Here is a 13,178-nt window from a genome sequence, read left to right on the forward strand (position 1 = left end):
TTCGATCCTACAAGTGGTATCAGAGCTTTGGTCTCCATTTGCTTGATCTCCATAGCTTTTGGTGGTCATAGCCTTGGTTTCACAACCTAGGAGAGTATGGCGTCTAGCGAGGGAAATTATCACTGTAGAGGTCCTTACTTTGATGGTACTAATTTTGCTAGTTGGAAGCATAAAATGAAAATGCATATTCTTGGACATAACCCCGCCGTTTGGGCTATCGTGTGTGTTGGTTTGCAAGGTGACTTCTTTGATGGGAGAGAACCGAACCATGAAGCTACCGCGGATGAGTTGAAGATGTTGCAATACAATGCTCAAGCTTGTGATATTCTCTTCAACGGATTGTGCCCCGAAGAATTCAACAAAATCAGCCGCCTTGAGAATGCAAAGGAAATTTGGGACACTTTGATTGATATGCACGAAGGTACCGACTCTGTCAAGGAATCCAAGTTGGATGTGCTTCAAAGCCAACTTGACAAGTTCAAGATGAAGGATGGTGAAGGTGTCGCCGAAATGTACTCTAGGCTTGCTCTCATCACAAATGAGATTGCCGGCTTAGGAAGTGAAGAGATGACCGATGGATTCATCATCAAGAAGATTCTAAGAGCCTTGGATGGAAAATATGATACCGTGTGCACATTGATCCAAATGATGCCCAATTACAAAGATCTCAAGCCAATGGAGGTGATTGGAAGAATTGTTGCTCATGAGATGTCACTTAAGGATAAAGAGGAACTTCACAACAAATCAAGTGGTGCCTATAAAGCCTCATGTGAAGCCCCTACATCATCAAGTGAGAAACAAGACTTCAATGAAGAATTGAGCTTAATGGTGAAGAACTTCAACAAGTTCCACAAGAGTAGAAGCAAAGATAGAAGCTCCAAGTCAAGGTCCTACAATGACCAAAGATCTTCTAGTCGAGAGCGAAACTGCTACAATTGTGGAAGACCCGGACACTATTCCAATGAGTGTACGGCTCCCTACAAGAGAAGAGAAGATTCTCCAAAAAGAAGAAGCAAAGTATCACCACCAAGAGAGAGAAGGAGTAGAGATGATCGTTATGAACGAAGATACTCACGGAGAAGCAAGGATTTGGAAAGGAAGGAAAAATCATCAAGGAGCTACACAAGACGAAGACATCAAGCTCATGTTGGTGAATGGGTATCCGGCTCCGACTCCGACAGCCACTCCGAGAGAAGTTATCACTCCGACTCCAAAGATACTCAAGATGAAGGTGTTGCCGGTCTAGCACTTGTGTCAACCAACTCCTACGACATATTTGACTCACCAAATGAAGGAATTGGAAGATGCTTCATGGCCAAAGGTCCTAAGGTAACACACCCCGAGTATGTTGATTTCAATAGTGATGAAGATGACTTGTTAGGTGATGATTTGCTTGTTGACAACTCTAGTGATGAATACTATGATGAAATGTCAATTAAACATGCTAATCAAGATAAAACGAATGACAATGATAAGGAGAAAATTGAGGCCCTAACTAAAGAGCTAAACACTCTTAAGTTAGCTCATGAAACCATCTTCGAAGATCATCGAGAACTTTTAAGAGCTCATGAGAAATTATGCTTTGAAAAGCTCAATCTTGAGCAAGAGCATGAGTTCTTAAAAGCAATCAATGATGATCTCCGCAAGAAAAGTTCTTCTTACATTGCCAAGCGTTTACTCGTATCCACTTACATGCCTCAAGTCAAGTCTAACAAGAAAGATTCTTCCTCTAGTAGTAACAATGATCATGCTAAATCAAATATTGTTACTTCTAGTAGCTCTCTTAATTCCACTAATGATTCTCTTAGCCAAGTTACACTTGAGCAAGAAAATAGTTTATTGAAGGGAATTATAGAGAAAGGAGTGTACAAAAGCCTTGCCGGGAGTAAGCAATTCGAGGAAATTGTGCGCAAGCAAGGAATGCACCGGAAGAATCAAGGTGTTGGTTTTGAACGAAAGTTCAATGCCAATGGAGTTGAGTGGGAAGAAGATCAATACCCCAAGACAAAGTTTGTCCCTCAACAAGAGAAGTATGCTTCTTTCAAGGGGACACAAGCTCAAGATGATCTTCCACCACAAGACTACAAGCAAAAAGGCAAGGACAAGCTTCAAGAGGAAATTGATGCATTTGAAGAAGCTCCTAAGACCTTAGTCAAGTGGATTCCCAAGACTACTTCAAGTTCCACTTCATCAAGTACGACTACAACTCCAAGGATTCCCATCAAGATGATGTGGATCCAAAAGAACAAGAACTAGAGAGTTCTTGAGGGTGACTCCGCCAACATACTTCACTCTTATCATTTTGGCAAGAGCAAGTGCAATCAACTTCCACATCTTGCACTAGTTCAAGGAGTCACAAACCCTCTTGTTGGTAAGACAAGGGACAAGGTAACCTAAAAGTTTTCATGGACATCAACTTTTGTGTGCATCACGCTATGTATATGGATATCCTTGTTTGTTCCTTGTGGGACTAACCCATGTAGGTATTGAAAGTGCAATTCACTCAAATGGATAGCTCCAAGAGATCTACATCAACATTGAGCATCCACATCTTCAATATCTACATGAAGTCATCATCGACAAAACCCAAGGTTAGTTCATCCCTCTTAGGGGGGATATCACATCTAGGGGGAGCTTTACTCTAAGACTTGAGCTAAAGCAACTCTAAAGATGTGAACACAACAATACTTTATGTAAAAGTGGTAACCCCACTTGAGCTTAAACGATGAGTATGACCTATGATCAAGTGTTCTCACTTGACTCCTAAGTCAATATACTCATATATAGATGACCTAGTCATCGCAAATTGCTTGATAGATGCTAGAATTGGTTGTGCATGCCTTGTCACATATTTCATTTGCCATCTTACTGTGTGAGCATGCTGGTTGCATATTTTACTCATTCGAGGACATCCACTTGTTGTTTTGATTGTTTGGTTTCATCTTCTTTTGCCAAGTGGATGGACAAGAATGCCTAAGAACCTCCTCTAGCTATCTATGCTTTTCTTGTCTCAAACTCTATTCATGCTGCATCACAAAATTTGGTCAACTCAGATTCGAACCACTCTGTGTGAGGAGCGCTCGGAGTCCCCGATTCGTCATAGACTTAAACTTCCAAAACCTCTTTATGATTCTCGGTCTGACCGATACTCCACTTTCGGTCCTACCGAGATCATTAAGTTGATCTAGGTTTTCAATCTCGGTGCAACCGATTTGAACCTTTCGGTCACACCGAGTTTCAGTAACTGCACGCAGTTATGAATCTCGGTGCCACCGAGTCGTTCCACTCGGTCACACCGACAGGGTCGGGCTATATATAGTCACGGGCAAAATTTTGAAATTTCTCCGAACCTTTTCGCCCGCGCGATAGCCTGCTCTGCCCTCGTGGTCTCCGGATCGTCTTCTCGCCGCCAGCCGCCTCTAGTCGCTGGTCTCCGTCGCCGTCAACGGGAATTCTGCCCCGCCGTTGCCGCCGTAGCAAGTCCCCGCCGAACTAGGGTATGGACTTGATCTTTGTGCTATTCCTCAATCTGATTCGTAGCACATTGTGATCATATTGATTCTAGCCACGTTTGATAAACTTCTATCTAGTCAAAACGCCCGTAGATTAGGTTTGATTCGAAAATTCTAGGTTTAGGTTTCCGCCGAAACCATCTCGGACCCACCGAGTTGAAAAACTCGGTCCCACCGATTTGGCTTATGCCATTGCACAAGTGAGACTCGGTCTGACCGAGAATTACTTATCGGTGTGACCGATTTTGGAACTCTGTGAAACCCTAGCAGTCTCGGTGCCTTCGAACTGTGACTCGGTCCAACCGAGTTCACTAGTTTAGGTTCCAAAACTGCTTCGGTATCACCGAGTTTGAAAATCGGTAGATCCGAGATGATTTCAGTGGGAAACTAAAACTAAGTTTTTGGATCATTCTTTTTGCAAAAATCTCTGCATTTTGTGATGCTCATCCACTCTATCTCTTCTATAAACTATTCACAGGGTCAGCAGTCAGTTTGCAGCATGTCTGATCAAAGTGATAGCCAAAATATGTCAGAGCAGCAGGTGCACATGAGTGAGGGCACTAGTCCCTCCAGCTCTTCTGATGAAGGCAGCAGGAGCACTCCTAGCAATTTGCCAAAGGCTGCCACGAGACAAAGGAAGAAGAGGACTTCAGATTCCGAAGATGAGGACTATGTGGCAGAGGAAGAGGCCACTTCCAAGAGAGTTGAGCCAGCTCAAGGCACTAAGCCAGGCCTGAAAATCAAAAGGCCAGCAGGTAGGCAGCCCATGTCAAAAGCAAGAGCCTCAACTGAGAAGCCCACTCCTCAAGAGCCAGTTGCTGCAGAAGGCAAGAAAAGAAAGGAAAGGGTGAAGAAGACTGTGGCTAGAGTGCTTGGCAAAGCTTCCATCATGGAAGAGGAAGAAGAAGAAGTAGCTGCACCAGCGCCCAAGGCACCCAAGCTAATGGGAGATGCCATAAAATCAGGGGGAGCTGCTTCCAAGGCCAAGCCAGCTCCAAAGCCAAAGCCCAAGAGAAATACAAGGAGCATTCCTGCAGCTGAAAAGAACAAGGCCCCAGTGCCTGAGACTGTTGCTGAAGAAGAGGAAGAGAATGTCCTAAGGAAGCTAAAGCCCAAGATCCCAGACCACAACGATGCTCATCCTGTGGCTGAGGACATGAAGCTCAGGAGAGATTCAGGGCTGAGGAAGTGGAGAGAAGCAGACCCATATGCTTCAAGGAGAAGGACTGCCGTGGACTACAGGTTTCATACCAAGGAGCAGCAGGATTTTTATGAGACAGTGCTGCTAGATAAGAAGCCCATTGTCTATGATATGCGATGGGTTAATTGGACATACATCAAGGACAATGAGGAGCACTATCCTGGAGTGCAAGGCAGCTTCATAGCTTGTGGAGTAGCTGACTTTGTTGGGCGGAAGCTCACAAAGTGGAACAAGGAACTCATCATGTAGTTCTACTCCACAGCTCACTTTTATCCAGATGGGAGGATCACATGGATGTCTGAGGGTACAAGGTACCAATCCACAGTTACTGAGTGGGCACAAATCATTAATGCCCCAGAGGAGCAAGATGATGACTTGGATATCTATGCCAAGAAGAAGATGGACCACAACTCAATGTCAAATATGTACAAGGAGATCCCAAATGAAGCACTTGATGCCTTCAAGTTTGGCTCAGTACATTACCTTCTGTCAGGGCTCCCGACGATCAATTGGATACTAAGGCACACCTTACTGCCCAAGTCTGGAGATCACAAGATGATCAGAGGCCATGCTATCAACTTGCTACATGTGTTTGATGTGCCTCAGAAGTTCAAGGTGATGAGCCTCATAGTGGAAACAATCAAGAGGACTGCAGCAGACCAGAAGAGGAGCTGCGGATATGCCCCTCAGATTCAGGAGCTCATCAACTCCAAGATGGGCACGGGCATATATTTATTGGACAAGGAACATTTGCCCATCCGTCCAGATTTTGAGAACAATGAAGTTGTGATGACTGAGAACGAGCCATCATCTGCCCAAGCATATGCAAAGAAGGAGAAGGCGAGGAAGGAGAAAGCTGCCAAGATGCCAACTCAAGAGGAAGCATCTGAGTATTTCTTGAAGACTAAACAAGAGCAGCTTGGTTACTTGATTGCATCCACGCTGAGGATTGAGCAAAGTCTGGCCACCCTCACTCAAAATCAGCAGAGCCTAGAGAGAATCATGGAACAGAAGTTCTATGACCTGGATGTCAAAGTAACGGAAGTTCAGTCTGCAGTGGAGCAGCTCCAGGAGGACATGCAGGAGAGGAGAGGCAGGACTACTACTCATGCCTTTGCCAGAGTGCCAAGAGGTCCGAGGTCGTCTGTCGTGCCAGTTGCTGACACAAGAGCCACCACCTCAGCACTAGCCACAGCCTCAGTTCCACCAGCTCCAGCATCTACTTCAGCACCAACTCCAGCATCTACTTCAGCATCTACCGAAGCCTTCGTCCTTGGAGTGATCCGGACTCCACCACCACCTGAAGATCAAGCCTGAGCGTCGATCTAGTGCTATGCATTTTCTAGGAACTTTTTGGTAACTTGTTGCCAAAGGGGGAGAAGATGTATAGATCATAGGCTTCGAGAGAGAGAGTGTTGCTTTTCTCTCTTGCTTTATTTGGTGGTTTTTCGAACTTGTTTGCTTTTGAGTGCTTAAAATACTATGCTTGTGAGACATTGATGATCATGTGTTTGATCATAAGCTACACTTAATACTTGCTTAATGCTATTATCTTATCTATCTTATGTGATCATTCATTATTCTTGGTGATGAGTGCATGTATTTCATTCTTATCATTTTAAGCGCTCCACCAAGATGTATGTGACATGGAAGAGTAACCCATGACTCTAACTCCTTGTGCATTTGCAGTCCAAAGAAAATTTTTAAATATGCACAAATTTAGGGGGAGCTCTTACTTATCACATACTTCTCAAAGCGACGATATATTTCATGCTTATTATCATTTGTCGAAGCTTTGATCTATATGTTGTCATCAATTACCAAAAAGGGGGAGATTGAAAGTGCATCTATCCCTAGGTGGTTTTGTTAATTCATAACAACATATAGCTCATTGAGCTAATGCTATTCCAAGATGATTATTTCAGGAAAGCTCAATGATTGGCATGGCATGGATGTGAAAGTGGAACCCTCAAAATGCTAAGGACAAAGGATTGGCTCAAGCTCAAAAGCTCAAGACTCTTCATTTTATATTTTAGTGATCCAAGATCACATTGAGTCCATAGGAAAAGCCAATACTATCAAGGAGGGATGAGGTGTTGCTTAATGAGCCTCTTGCTTCATGTGCTTAGTGATATGCTCCAAAACCCTCAACTACTTTCCCATATCCACATATGACCTAAACCCTAAGCCAAACTCGGTCCTACCGATTCTTCCTATCCGGCGCCACCGAGTTTCACTTGTCATTAGCCACTGCCAAACCCTAGCAATTCGGTTCTACCGATAGAAGGATCTCGGTCTCACCGAGATGGGGTTGCAAACTCTCTGTTTCCCTTTCGTAACTTTTCGGTCTCACCGAAAGAGCGAATCGGTCCCACCGAGATTGCAATGTAAACTCAGTGTTTCCCCTTTGTAACTTTTCGGTCTCACCGAGTTCCACTCGGTCTCACCGAAAGAGCAAATCGGTCCCACCGAGTTTGCCTGACCAACTCTCTGGTTAGCTAATTACCAAATTCGGTCTCACCGAGTTTGTGTAATCGGTCTCACCGAGATTACGTTATGCCCAAACCCTAACCATATCGGTCTACCGAGTTGCATCAGTCCCACCGAAAATCACCTAACGGTCACTAGGTTTACATTTTCTCCGACCGATTATTGATTCGGTCCCACCGAGATTGGAAAACTGTGTAACGGTTGGATTTTGTGTGGAGGCTATATATACCCCTCCACCTCCTCCTCATTCGATGAGAGAGCCATCAGAACACACACACCATTCCAACTCATATGTTCTGAGAGAGAACCACCTACTCATGTGTTGAGACCAAGATATTCCATTCCTACCATATGAATCTTGATCTCTAGCCTTCCCAAGTTGCTTTCCACTCAAATCTTCTTTCCACCAAATCCAAATCCTATGAGAGAGAGTTGAGTGTTGGGGAGACTATCATTTGAAGCACAAGAGCAAGGAGTTCATTACCTACACACCATTTGTTACTTCTTGGAGAGTGGTGTCTCCTAGATTGGCTAGGTGTCACTTGGGAGCCTCCGACAAGATTGTGGAGTTGAACCAAGGAGTTTGTAAGGGCAAGGAGATCGCCTACTTCGTGAAGATCTACCGCTAGTGAGGCAAGTCCTGTGTGGGCGATGGCCATGGTGGGATAGGCAAGGTTGCTTCTTCGTGGACCCTTTGTGGGTGGTTGCTTCTTCGTGGACCCTTCGTGGGTGGAGCCCTGTGTGGACTCGCGCAACTGTTGCCCTTGGGTGGAGCCCTGTGTGGACTCGCCGCAACCGTTCCCCTTCGTGGTTGAAGTCTCCAATCAACGTGGATGTAGATAGCACCACCTATCCGAACCACGGGAAAAACATCGTGTCTCCAATTAGCGTTGAATTCTCCAAACCCTTCCTTTACATCTTGCAAGTTGCATGCTTTACTCCGCTGGCCCATATACTCTTGCATGCTTGCTTGAGTGTGTGATGATGCTTGACTGTCCAAAATAGCTAAAATCTGCCAAGGAACTAAAATTGGGAAAAGGTTAAATTTTTATTGGTCAAGTAGTTCTAATCACCCCCCCTCTAGACATACTTTTGATCCTACATTACCTTTCCGTTCATCGGTCATTATCGTTATTATTGCACTCTAAGTATTATATTGTCTCTCCTCTTTGTGCTCAGAGTGGTAGGTCTATAAAATCTAGGGGGAGTCTAGTCCTGAAAGTGTGCCCATGCTTTCTAACAGCTAGTTCCTATTGGGGCACACATTCAGGGGGAGTTCCGTCTAGATTTCATTGACTTATCTCTTGCAAATCGTGTTGTTGTCGTCATCCACCAAAAAGGGGGAGATTGAAAGGGCATTTCCCTACTTTATGTTTTGGATGATGATGACAACCCTTTGTGGTCTAATCGTGTGCTATATGTTTCAGGTTCTCGATGCTTAGGCTTACATCGGATTGATATTGCCTCTTGTAGGAAAAGATCGAAGACGTGTCCTCTACGCTTTTATTATCTTTGGTCGTAGAGTACCCGTACTATCAAGAGGGAATCCTCATTAGGAAGCTCTGGGGGAATCAGTTCACGTACACTTTCCTCACCCCTCCCTTGTCTTCCTTAGTTGTGAGAGAGAGTCCCCCTGTCTTTCCTTCGTGTTTCTGCTCTTCCCAGCGGTTGTACGCCCTGGAGCGGTTGTACGCTGGACCTTGACGCTCTCCTCTTTGACCGAGCGGTTGTACCGCTGCCTCCGGGCGGTGGTACCGCCACCTTGCTCAACAAAGGCTAGGGCGGTGGTTCCGGCCATGCACCGCTCAAGTACCGTTCTGTGTTCTGTTTGATGCGGTTCTCGGGCGGTGGTGGCCCGGTTGATCCTCGTTGACCGGTACCACCGGTGGTCTGAGCGGTTCTTCCGCTCAGAACTTCGCCGTCCAAGAGCTCAAGGCCATGCGGTTGTTCCGGTCTTGCACCGCTCAAGTACCGGTCTCGTCTCTGTTCTGAGGCGGTAGTTGTGCGGTGGCTGGGCGGTTGGTCCGGTCATTTTTCTTAACCGGTACTACCGCCTCAGTGGCCCGGTTGTACCGCCTGGTAGGGTTCTGCAGCTACACCGTGAGTCCCGGTTGTACCGGGACAAGGACCGGTTGTACCGCTGCGGGGCTGAAACGCAGCAACGGCTGGATTTTTAGGGTTACTATATAAGAGTGTTTCTCCCACCTACCACACCTAACCTTTGACCTCTCTCACTCCACCATTAATGCACTTCAAGCTCTCTTGCCCGATCTCTCTCTCTAGCCACTCAAACTTGTTGATTTGCTAGGGATTGAAGGAGGAGACCTAGATCTACACTTCCACCAAAGGATATTTGCTTCCCCCATACTTTCTTGTGTGGATTTTGTTACTCTTGGGTGTTTGAGCACCCTAGACGGTTGAGGTCACCTCGGAGCCATATTCCATTGTGGTGAAGCTTCGTGGTTTCGTTGGGAGCCTCCAATTAAGTTGTGGAGAGAGCCCCAACCTTGTTTGTAAAGGTTCGGTTGCCGCCTTCAAGGGCACCAATAGTGGAATCACGGCTCTCGCATTATGTGAGGGCGTGAGGAGAATACGGTGGCCCTAGTGGCTTCTTGGGGAGCATTGTGCCTCCACACCGCTCCAACGGAGACGTACTTCCTCTCAAAGGGAAGGAACTTCGGCAACACATCCTCGTCTCCACCGTCTCCACTCTTGGTTATCTCGTGCCTTTACTTGTGCAAGCTTATTTGTATCATATCACTTGCTTGCTTGTGCTCCTATCCTTGTTGCATCATATAGGTTGCTCACCTAGTTGCATATCTAGACAACCTACTTTGATGCAAAGTTTAAATTGTTAAAGAAAAGCTAAAAATTGTTAGTTGCCTATTCACCCCCCCCCCCTCTAGTCAACCATATCGATCCTCTCAATTGGTATCAGAGCCTTGTCTCTTTATTAAGGACTTTACCGTCCGAAGAGTATGGTTGATACCGTAGACGGTGTGGAGGAACACTCCGGTGCGAATCCGACCTCGTCTACGGGCGATGGGGGAACTTCGGTCTCTCGTGAGGAGTTCAATGTGGCCTTGGAGACATTGAAAACCTCCATGACGACCGAGGTTGAAAGCATGTTTACTAAATTCCTTGAGGGGCTTAAACTGTCCACCGCACCGTTAAAAGTGGGTGATCCCACCGACAAGGTGACGGATGCTATCTCCGATAAGGGGGAAGGTAGTAGTGAAAAGGCTCCTTCTTCTAGTGGTAAAAATGGCACCGGCATCTTTGCTCATGTGGAACCACCACTTGTTTATGGTGGACCGGTTCCCTCCACTCATTTGAATCACGCCGGTCCTCCCCCTAAGATTGTGAAAAATGAGGACTTTGATTCTTGGGTTTACCTCTTTAAACGTCATTTAAATCATGTGAACACTAACCTTTGGAGAATCATTGAAGAAGGTTTCTATCCGCATGATCCAAGAAACTTCACTCCTCGAGAAGCCGTGGAAAATCAATTCAATGAGAATGCTCTCTTCATCATTCAAGATGCAATTCCACCCGAAGACCTACCTCATCTTCGTCCCTTCGCCTTGGCCAAAGATGCATGGCATTGTGTTGTCTCTCTCTACCGGGGAAGCGCAAGCATTCAATGCTCCAACTATTAAGTGGTGCAAGATGAGGCCAATGAGTTTGCAATGAAATAAGATGAAGAACCTCGTGAGCTTTATCAGAGAGTAACCAAACTCGCAGTCTCACTACGAGATCATGGGAGCAAGGACACGGATGACAATTGGATCAAGCGCAAATTCCTCAAGGCAATGATGCCCTATCACAAGGTCATGTCCTCCGTCATTCATCAAAGACCGGACTTCCACACTTTGACCTCAAGCGAAGTGTTGGATGAGTTTGTGGCCATGAACATTTTGGACAAGACCGCCGACAATGTGGTGCTTCGTTCTCAAAGGTCAAAGAAGCCCAACCTTGCATTGAAGGCCAAGCTGTCCGTTGAAGAAGAAGAAGAAGAGGAAGAAGAGGAGAGCAACCCCGAGGATACAAAGTATGCATATCATGAACACATGGCACTCGCTTCAAGGCAATTTGGGAGCAAGAAAAACTCGAGGCCAAACTTTAGCAAAAACAACTCAAGTGGCACGAAGAGCAAGCAACGTGTAAGGACTTGCTACAATTGTGGCAACATGAGTCATTTTGTTGCGGAGTGTCCGTATGAGAAGAGGGAAGACAATGGTGGCAAGCTCATCCGAAAGGACAAGGACAAGTCGTTCCCCAACAAGAGCAACTTCACCAAGAAGACTCCTCCCAAGGCATTGGTGGTACAATAAGAGTACAATGAGGATGATGACGATGATGAAGGTGATGAGTCAGTTGCCATGGCCTCCGTTGCCATTGCGACGACTCCACGGGTGTCTCTCTTCGACTCACCCAATGAGAGCATCACCGCCAAGTGCCTCATGGCTAAAGCCACCAACAAGGTAACCCCCAACATCAAAACTACCATCATTAATCATCCTTCTCCGACGGATAGCATTAATGAACTTGAGGGAACTAATGTGGAGGAGAATGAGTTTGAGACCTTTATGGGTAAACTCAAGGGCAAGTCCAAGAAGCACTTTGTTGCTCTCTTGGAACAACTTGGTGAAGCCAATGACATGATCGACGCTCACGAAGATACCATCCCTAAGATGGAAGGGCATAGCCGTGACTATGCCGATGAGATTTCGGATCTTTCCAATGCTCTTGAGGAAGAGTGTGGTCTTCGTTTGGCTCTTGAGGAGTCACACAACGAAGATCATGCTAAATTAAAGAAAGATCTTGATCATGCTCGTGTTGTTTCTCGTGTGCTAAATTCCGAGAAGGCCGACCTTGGGGTTGATCTTGCTAGACTCAAAGAGGAGTTTGATATACTTGACAAGGACCACAAGGTCTTGAAGGGTATTCACGCTAGTCTCAAGGAGTCTCATGATCAACTCCAAGTGAAGCTAACTAAGGAGAAAGCCACATTTCCTCATATGGTTTTAATTGATAATGCAAATGCTACTAACCCGTGTTGTGAGCATATACATCTTGTTGAGGAAAATGCTAAGTTGAAGGAGCAGCTTGAGAAAGGCCTTGTGTCATGTATACAAGGTGAGAAGAACCTCAACGTCCTTTTGAGTAGTCAAAAGGAAGTCGTGGCCAAGGAAGGGATTGGGTACGCACCCAAGCCCAAGAACAAGAAGAAGAATGACAAGGCCAAACGACCTCCCCCTCTCAAGCAAACTTTTGTGAAGGAGGGAGAGAGTGCATCCAAGGAGAAGAAGAACAATGCGAAGGGTGGCGGTGCCGAGAAGGGCAATGCCACCCCTCCAAACAAAGCCGGCGACTTTAATCCTTCTTATGTGTTATGCCGTGATAGTGATGGGCATGTTTATGCCAAATTTGTTGGTTCTCCCTATGAATACATTGAATGGTCTATTTGTGTTCCTAAGACCCTTGTTACTAACATCAAAGGACCCATTACAAAATGGGTACCTACAACCAAGCATTAATCTCTTGTAGGTGTTTGCTTCTGGTGGGGGATCATGGTTGCTCGATAGTGGAGCTACAAATCATATGACTGGAAGCAAGGACTTGGTGGTGGACGTGCACAAGATTTCCTCTATGCCCACCAATGTCGAATGGGGTGATGCCTCGTCCTCTAAGGTATTGGGACTCGGCAAGGTTGTCATTTCTCATGATCTCACGATCGAGAAGGTCATGCTTGTAGAGTCCCTTGCATCCAATTTACTTTCCGTTCGTCAACTTGCAATCATGGGCTTTGCCACCTTCTTTCATATTGATACCATGGCCCTCTTGTGGAGCAAGACTCTTAAAGTAGCCTTTGTTGGGCATGTCGAGAACGGTCTATATGTGATTAACTTTTTGGAGCGACCCACTAAGACCACGACATGCCTAATGGCTAAAGTTGATGTGGGATGGCTTTG

This window comes from Triticum urartu, chromosome 3 (assembly GCF_003073215.2).
Source record: "Triticum urartu cultivar G1812 chromosome 3, Tu2.1, whole genome shotgun sequence".
In the NCBI taxonomy this organism is placed as follows: domain Eukaryota; kingdom Viridiplantae; phylum Streptophyta; class Magnoliopsida; order Poales; family Poaceae; genus Triticum; species Triticum urartu.